This window comes from Peromyscus eremicus, chromosome 7 (genome assembly GCF_949786415.1).
Source record: "Peromyscus eremicus chromosome 7, PerEre_H2_v1, whole genome shotgun sequence".
NCBI lineage: Eukaryota > Metazoa > Chordata > Mammalia > Rodentia > Cricetidae > Peromyscus > Peromyscus eremicus.
Window position 1 is genome coordinate 59,255,388 of NC_081422.1, and position 8,223 is coordinate 59,263,610.

The 8,223-nt window shown below is 42.5% G+C and overlaps 1 non-coding gene across 1 annotated transcript; it reads left to right on the forward strand.

Annotated features, from left to right (window-relative positions):
* The first annotated feature begins 223 nt into the window (after positions 1 to 223).
* On the forward strand, positions 224 to 295 carry Trnaq-cug (transfer RNA glutamine (anticodon CUG)). The gene has a single exon. It is a non-coding gene; the product is annotated as a tRNA-Gln (tRNA).
* The last annotated feature ends 7,928 nt before the right edge of the window (positions 296 to 8,223 follow it).

Consider the following 8,223-nt stretch of genomic DNA (forward strand, 5'->3'; position numbering starts at 1 on the left):
CCCTGAGCGGGGCCCGGTGGAACACATTCTCATCCGGCATGGGCAGGCTTACAGGGAAAACAGTCTTAAAACGCCCAGCCGGCCACAGTGGTCCGGGTCTTTGGCTTGTTCTCCCCTCATTCACGCAGGGAAGCGAGGCACAAGTCTTTCCGCGTTTGGTTTCCATTTGGGGGGTGAGATTTTGTCAGCATTAGACACCCGAAGAGAGAACAGCTTTCGCGCTGGTTCCATGGTGTAATGGTTAGCACTCTGGACTCTGAATCCAGCGATCCGAGTTCAAATCTCGGTGGAACCTGTTTCTTTAACCCTTTTGTTCTTATATTTTCTAAATTCATATTGAATAATAGAATAACTTTGTTATATCTGCTCTTGGTTTGAATGACAAAGTATTTACCTATGAAGACTTCACTAATGAATCTCTTCAGTTCAGTAGTGTCTGTTACATTGAGACCTGGTAATAAAAACTCTTAATTCTTTTTTAGCCTTTGGGGAAGCTTGTTACTTGATTCCCATTGCTGGAATTTTCTACCCTAAGCTTCAGTTAAGGATAGGCACTTCTCATCCACCCAGTCTCTTCAGAAATCTATCACACTCTCTCCAGATATCATTAAGAGAACTTTGCACACCCTCCTCATAAAGATTCATCAAGATCTTGAGTCCTATCTGCTGGCCTCCAAGCTAAGCCGGGTTAAATACAGTTAACACAAGAGGCTGGCAGTTTCCATCTTAGCGAATGTCAGTGTTAAGACTCAAGAGATTTGCCATAGCATCTCCTCATGGTTGTTTTGTTCTTATTGTTGAGGTAATCTCACTCCTCTCTGTAACCCAGGATGGCTTTGAAAATCACTATGTAGCGCAAGCTGGTGCTTCTGTCTTTCTCTGCCCCCTCCCACCCCACCCTTCATACACACAGAGGGATATTCACCTAATAATTCCTGGAAAATATATGTTAGGTCATGGGGAAAGAGAGTTTAACCTACAAGATGGAATTCAAGTTGCTAGTCAACTGACCTTAAGCAGGGATATTATCTTTGACAATCTGAGCAGGCTCAGGGTTGTCCTTGATGTCTTCCAAAGTGGAAAAGGGGGTTGTCAGCAGGGATGAGGGGCTCCTCTACGCTGCCGCTGCCGTCTGAGGAGAGGGACCTGGACTCAGGGGAAACCTGATTCTTGACTCTGCTGCAGAAAAACTTTTCAGGATGATAAAATGTAAAACAGAATCGGAATTTATTAAAAGAGATTTGAATACAGATTCTAAGTTAAGAGGAAGTGAGGGCCTCAGAAAGAAAGACATGACCAAGAGTATGAGCTTTTCAGAGAGGCTTGCCTTGTCTTTATAGGCCCCATATGCACCAAGGGTTTCAAATCTATCATCTTCAAGGGGTTACTGAGGAATCTGAGACCCCCAGATGGCTCCTACTTGATGAATAGGAACCTAATTGATAGGGTAAAATTCTGGGTCACAAGGAGGCTTGCAGGGGAACTTAAGATGTTTTTACTGTAAACAAAGGTCTAATCTTGTTTGTGAGATTCAGAGGAAATATCTGGGAGAAGAGTCAGGCCATACTTGACGATCACAAAAGCTTAGTCCTTATTAGTTCATTGCTCTTTTAACATTCTCTATATAAATATGATGTTTTAAAGGCCATCACTAGGTCAGGTGTGGTTGCACATGTTTTTAATCCCATTTGGGAGGCAAAGGTAAATGTGAGTTCAAGGCCAGCCTGGTCTCCACAGTGAGTTCCAACTAGCCAGGGTTACAAAACACGAAAAACAAAACAAAACAAGGCCATTCCTACAGCTGGGGATGGTAGCACAACACCTGTGACCCCATCACTACGAAAAACAAAACAAAACAAGGCCATTCCTACAGCTGGGGATGGTAGCACATTACCTGTGACCCCATCACTCGTCAGGTAGAAGCAGGAGGATTGCAAGTTCTAGGCCAGTCTGGGATATATGTTTCAAAGGTGGTGGTGGTGGTGGTGAAAATTTTTAAAGAGTCAGTATTCTTTCTTACTTTCTCTTTCAGTCTTTCTCTTAATAAATCTACATTAATAAAGAATGTCATCTCCTACATTGACAGCCTTCCCAGCAAATGTTAGTTGCATTGGAATTGTTCACTATTAACTGGGCAGAAAGACTTCAATCAGACTCTAGAGTGGCAGTTCTTCTGCCTCCTGAAGTCCCCATCATTTTCCCTTTGTATCTTCCTCAGGAGTCATGTGCACAGTCACATGCCTATAATTCCAGCACTTGAGATAAGAGAATCAGGAGACCTTGTCAAGAAGAGAGAGAGGGAGGGAGGGAGGGGGAGGAAGAGGAGAGAGGGAGACGCACAGAGGAGATGAGATTGAATTCTCAACTGGTCCCTGCTGGCTTTGAAGATGGAGGAAAGTAACCAGGAGTCTGAGGCTCCAGAGGATTCTAGAAACTGAGAAAGGAACCCAAAGAGATTCCTCCCAAAGAAGAAACACAGCCCTTTCTACACCGTCCTTGATTTTAGCCCAACGGTGAGTTGATTTAAATCAACAAGCTCCTGACAATTAATTTCAGCGGGCATAGAAAATGAATACAATGACATTTCCAGTACTTTCTCTGCCAGGACAAAGGGACAGATTGGCAGGCCTGGTGGTACACACCTGTAATGCCAGCACCTGGGAGATGGAGGCAAGATGACCAGGAGTTCAAATTCAGCCTCAGCTACACGAAACCCCAGCATTGGACAGGTGAGAGCCGTTCAAACTGGAGCAGATGTGTACTATCACTTAAATGGCTGCAAGTTTTTAAGATACCTGTACGTGACCAAAGATTATTATCAGACGACCGCCTCGGTGCTGCTTACTGGAGAAGACGAGACAGGGCCACAGACGGGAAACTCAGTCACTGGGCATCGAGATGGAAAAGGCAAGGAAGGAAGCTCGTTTTGGGAAGTGGGGAAAATGTGACTGTGAGGGTGTGTTGAGTAAGGCCATGGACGCTGCCAGAAGCTCTAAGCACATTTTCCCCTTATGTCATTATTTCTCAGTGTGAATTCTGAGCAGGATGATGATAGTGTTTTCTCAACAAAAACTTACATGATCAACTACATTGCCTCCCATCTTAGAGATTCCTTCAGCTCATGGGCAATTAAAAAATAAACATATGCCGGGCGGTGGTGGCACACGCCTTTAATCCCAGCACTTGGGAGGCAGAGCCAGGCGGATCTCTGTGAGTTCGAGGCCAGCCTGGGCTACCAAGTGAGTTCCAGGAAAGGTGCAAAGCTACACAGAGAAACCCTGTCTCGAAAAACCAAATAAATAAATAAATAAATAAATCATATATACGTATATGTGTGTGTATATATAAACATATATACATATATATACATATATATATGTATATATATATTAGCAAGGCAGTTCCCAGATTCACCAGACCACAGAAAAAAAGTTCCAATGGACTAGTTAGCAGCCTTTAAACACTCTGAAAGAGTGCAAAATAGATCATTGGACAGAGGAGAGATTAGGTCTTCTGAAAGAGCAGCATGTGCTCTTATAACCACTGAGAGATCTCTCTACCTCTGGAACTTTATTTGGGTTTGTTGTTGTTGCTGTGGTATATGTGTGTGTGTGTGTGTGTGTGTGTGTGTGTGTGTGTGTGCATGTGTGTGCATGTGTGTGCATGTGTACATGCTTGCTTTTGTTTGTTTTTGTTTGAAACAAGGTCTCTCTGAGTGGCCCTGGTTGTGGAACTTTATTCTTAAAGTAAATAATACAGAAGTATAGACTAAAGCCTTTACATCTTCCTCCACTATTTCAGTTCCTCTCCAAACCCCAGAGATAACTAATTATTTATTTTCATTTCCTCATCTTGAAATCCAGACAGATTTAACTAATTATCTGAATAGCTTTCCCTTAACAAAGATGTAAATAGCTTGTCCAAACATTCTTACTCGCTTACTTGTAGACAGGACAAGCAAGATCCTGAAGGCTAATTGAACTAAAGCTTGTTTATTTTCTTATTTATATAAGATCTCACATAGCCCAGACTAGTCTTGAACTCACAATGTAGTTAGTCAAGATGACCTTAAACTCCCGATCCTCCAATAGACTGCTGGGATCACAATCCTTCACGGTAGTTTTATGTGGCACTGGGGATCGAACCAGGGGCTTTGTGAGTACTAGACAAGCACTCTACAAATTGAGCTACATCACCAGACTCTAAAACCTGTTTTGAATCCATTTTTCCCCATTCCTATCTCCCTACAGAGCCTGAAAAAAGCAATTATTTGTTTTCACAATTACCCTGTTAGAAGTGACCTTGTGGCCAGGCAGTGGTGGCTCATGCCTTTAATCCCAGCACTCGGGAGGCAGAGGCAGGTGAGTGAATCTCTGTGAGTTTGAGGCCAACCTGGTCTACAAAGTGCGTTCCAGTACAGGCTCCAAAAGCTACACAGAGAAACCATGTCTTGGGAAAAAAAAAATGACCTTGTGGGACAATTTTAATGACATGAAGGCTGAATCCTAAGGCATCTGGGAAGGGTTTTGTTGATAAGAGAGGTGGGGGCTGCCCCTTGGCCCTGTCTTCCAGCTATAAACAGGATATGTCTCTACAGATGTGGCAGCTCCCTTCCCCCAAGAATACTAAGTCAAACATAATGCCATCATTTAAACTGTATACCAATACCAGTAGCTACTTGCTAGTCACCAACACTAAATCATAGCAATAGTTTTCATCTGTGCCCGCCTAATAGTTTGCCCACAAATTGCCACCTCTATGGTAACTAGCAAATATAAACATTTTCCCTATGTTTCTTAGCTATTTACGAGTTCTTCTGTAAATTGCCTGTTGATATCATTTGTTCCATTTTCAAATTGGATTTTCTTTTCTTATTGATGTGAAGGATATAGATATATGTGTATATATATATATATATATATATTCTAGCTATTTTCCTTTTTTTGTTTCCTCTTAGATTTATTTTATTTTTAGGGACTGGAGAGATGGCTCAATAGTTAAGAGCACTTGCTGTTTTTTAACCACTGAGCCATCAGGGTTCAGTTCCCAGCACCAACATGGCTGTTCACAAGTCTCTGTGAGTTCAGACAACCCTCTGTAACTGCAGTTCCAGAGGACCTAATGCCCTCTTCTGGCCTTTGTGGTGCACAGATATGCAGGCTGGCAAAACATTCATGCACATAAAAATTAAAGTTAGTAATAGTAATAATAACTCTTTATAAATATTTATTTTTAAGTGTGTGTGTGTGTGTGTGTGTGTGTGTGTGTGTATAGAAGTGCAGGTGCCCGAGGAGTTGAGAAGAGGGCATTATATTTATATCTTCTGGAGCTGGAGTTATAAGCAGTAGTGAGTCACCCAACTTGATGGTAGGAATCAAAACCCAAGTCCTCTGCAAGAGCAGTAAGTGCTCTTAGCCACCAATCTCTCTCTCTAGCCCTCCATGATATATTTTTTGTTCTGTTGTTTCTTTTAGTTTTTTTTTTTTTTTTAAACAGTTTCCTTCCTGTAGCTTAGGCTGGCCTGGAATTCCTGCTTCTGTTTTTCCTCCAGAAAGTTGAGATAACATGTGTGTGCTACCATACCAAGAAAAAAAAATTGAGAGAGAAGTTAGCAGAGCTTACGACACAGTGAAACTGTTTTATTACATACGTGTGTGTGTGTGTGTGTGTGTGTGTGTGTGTGTGTGTGTACTGTGCATGTGCTCACTAGTATGTATGTGTGTAGGGGCGTGCTACCTAGTAGATGTGGAAGTCAGAGCACTTCCTTGGGATTTGGTTCTTGGGTCCCAGGGATCCAGCTCAGGCCTGTGCAGGATCTCAGACCTTTGCCTGAGGAGCTGTCTCACCAGTTCTTGGAGGGGTAAAATCTGTCTTCTATTTCTTATATTTTCTATTGTTCATATTATGCAAGATCAGAAAAATCCTCAAGTTGGTTCATCTGTTCATAACCACATGAGTCCCAGCTAGTCTTAGTGAAAGAGGGGATAATATATTTCTTGGTAAGAGACATATAAAGTTTCAAATGCATCTATTATGAACAGTAATATTATTTAAACTACGTAGCTCAATCGAAGACTTTTTTATATTGTGAAAAGTGAATCACAATAATATCTAGCTCCTTTTGTAACAGTTGACTCTTTTTTTTTGTCAGAATTATTTAGTTTATGTGTATGAGTGTTTTGCCTGCCTGTATGTCTGTGCACCGCATGTGTGCCTGATCCTCAAGGAGTTCAGAAGAGGGCACCAGATCCCCTGGAACTGGAGTTACAGATGGTTGTAAGCCACCATGTGAGTGCTAGGAACCTAGCCCGGGTTTTCTAAAAATTAAAAAACAAGGGCTGTGCAAGGTGGCACATGCTTTTAATCCTAGCACTCAAGAGGCAGAGGCAGGCAAATGTCTGTGAGTCCAAGGCTACACATAGAGTTCCATGCCAGTCAAAAACACATGGTGAAACTCCGCCTAAAAATAATTAAATAAAACCAAAGAAAAACCAAAAGGAAGAACACAGGCGAGTGTAAGCCCCTGGAATGGTGGAAACACTTAGAACTCACCAGAGCTAGAACCTACAGCTACCTCTTCCGCAGGCAAAGTGACAGACAACCCAATTCAAAAGGAGGCAAAGGACTTGAAGTCATTTAAAGATCTATAAATGGCTTCAGATGCAAATCAGAGACACATGAGCTGCTGCTTCACACCCATTAGGACGGCTATAATGTTTTAAAAGCAAAAATCAGCTAGCCTTCCAGAATTCCTGTGTGCAGGCAGCCGGTCTGGATCACGGTCAGCTGGTTCACCCTCATGCCTAACACAGTCATTCCTAACACAGCCTCTGAGTTTCCTGGGCTGTGTACTGGCTCCCATCCCTTCCAACCCTCCAGCCACTCCCACCAGGTGCCTTTGTGTATGACTATTTCCCACTGCCTCCCAATGACTTGGCCTTAGCCCTACAAGGACCTGGTCAGTTTTTCAGTCTTTCCTGTGTATAAGGGCCATGTACACCCTAAAAAAAAAAAAAAAAAAAAAAAAGAGCAGACCAAAGTCTCATCTTTGTTTCTCACCCATTTATTTGGAAAAATACTAGGTCTTTAATTTAATTTTATTTATTTATTTATTTGCTTGTTTGTTTTTGTTGGACATAGCAAGAGAGCTCCTGTCTCAGCATAAATAAGAAGAGTCTACAGAACACAAATAGTCCTGCCATGACAGAGGATGGTAGCTGTCTAAGGACAGAGCAATTAAAGATTGCTCTAGGATTAAAGGTATGGGGATGTTTCAGAGGTAACTACTGGATGTTTAGCGTCTCGATTCTGTTAATAATTTCTCAGGTATATGAATGTCTCAAAATTCATTAAATTTCTAGCAGTAAAATATGCATTACATTGGGAGGTAATTAGTGTTAAGGGTGGGGGGACAGGCAAGGAAGAACACATCTGGAGTGGGAGGGACCGACGGGCTGGTGTTTAAAGTACAGGCCAAACTGACTGTGGTGGCACACGCCTGTAATCCCAGCACTCTAGAGGCGGAGGTGGAAGGTTTGTGAGTTCAAGGCCAGCCTGGGCTATAGAGTAATGCCCTGTTACACACATACGCACCTGACCACACATCCATATTCAGATGAGTGGGCAAAGCAGGGATCACTAGAAAGCATATCTGAGCAAAGACTGAAGGAGGAGCTGTAACAAATCATGTAGATTATCCAGAGGGAAAGTATCCAGGAACGGCCAGTGCAAAGACTCTAAGACACAAGGGCCAATGAGATGGCTCAGTGGGTGAAGGCCATAGCTACAAAATCCTGACCACTTGAAAGTTGTCCCGAGAAGGAGAAAGTAAGGAAGGGAGGGAGGAAAAGAGGATGAAAGGAAGGAAGGAAGGAAGAAGGAAGGAAGGAAGGAAGGAAGGAAGGAAGGAAGGAAGAAGGAAGGAAGGAAGGAAGGAAGAAGGAAGGAAGGAGGAATTAAGGCAACAGCTTCAAATAGACCAGTACTTAGCACTGTATTTCATAGAACCTAAGATACCATTGATTGGAGGACATGTCCTGATTTCAGAGACATTAAAATATGCAGTGTGAATTGTATTATGCAGTGTGAATTGCAATATGCAAGGCCAAATCTCTAACTCAAGCACCACAAGTGTCTGTGGCTGAAGGTTTGGTTTTCTGAAGAGTGCTTAACTCTTGGAAACATTCCAAAAGTAACCAAGTACCATTTTCTCTCAGCTTGCCC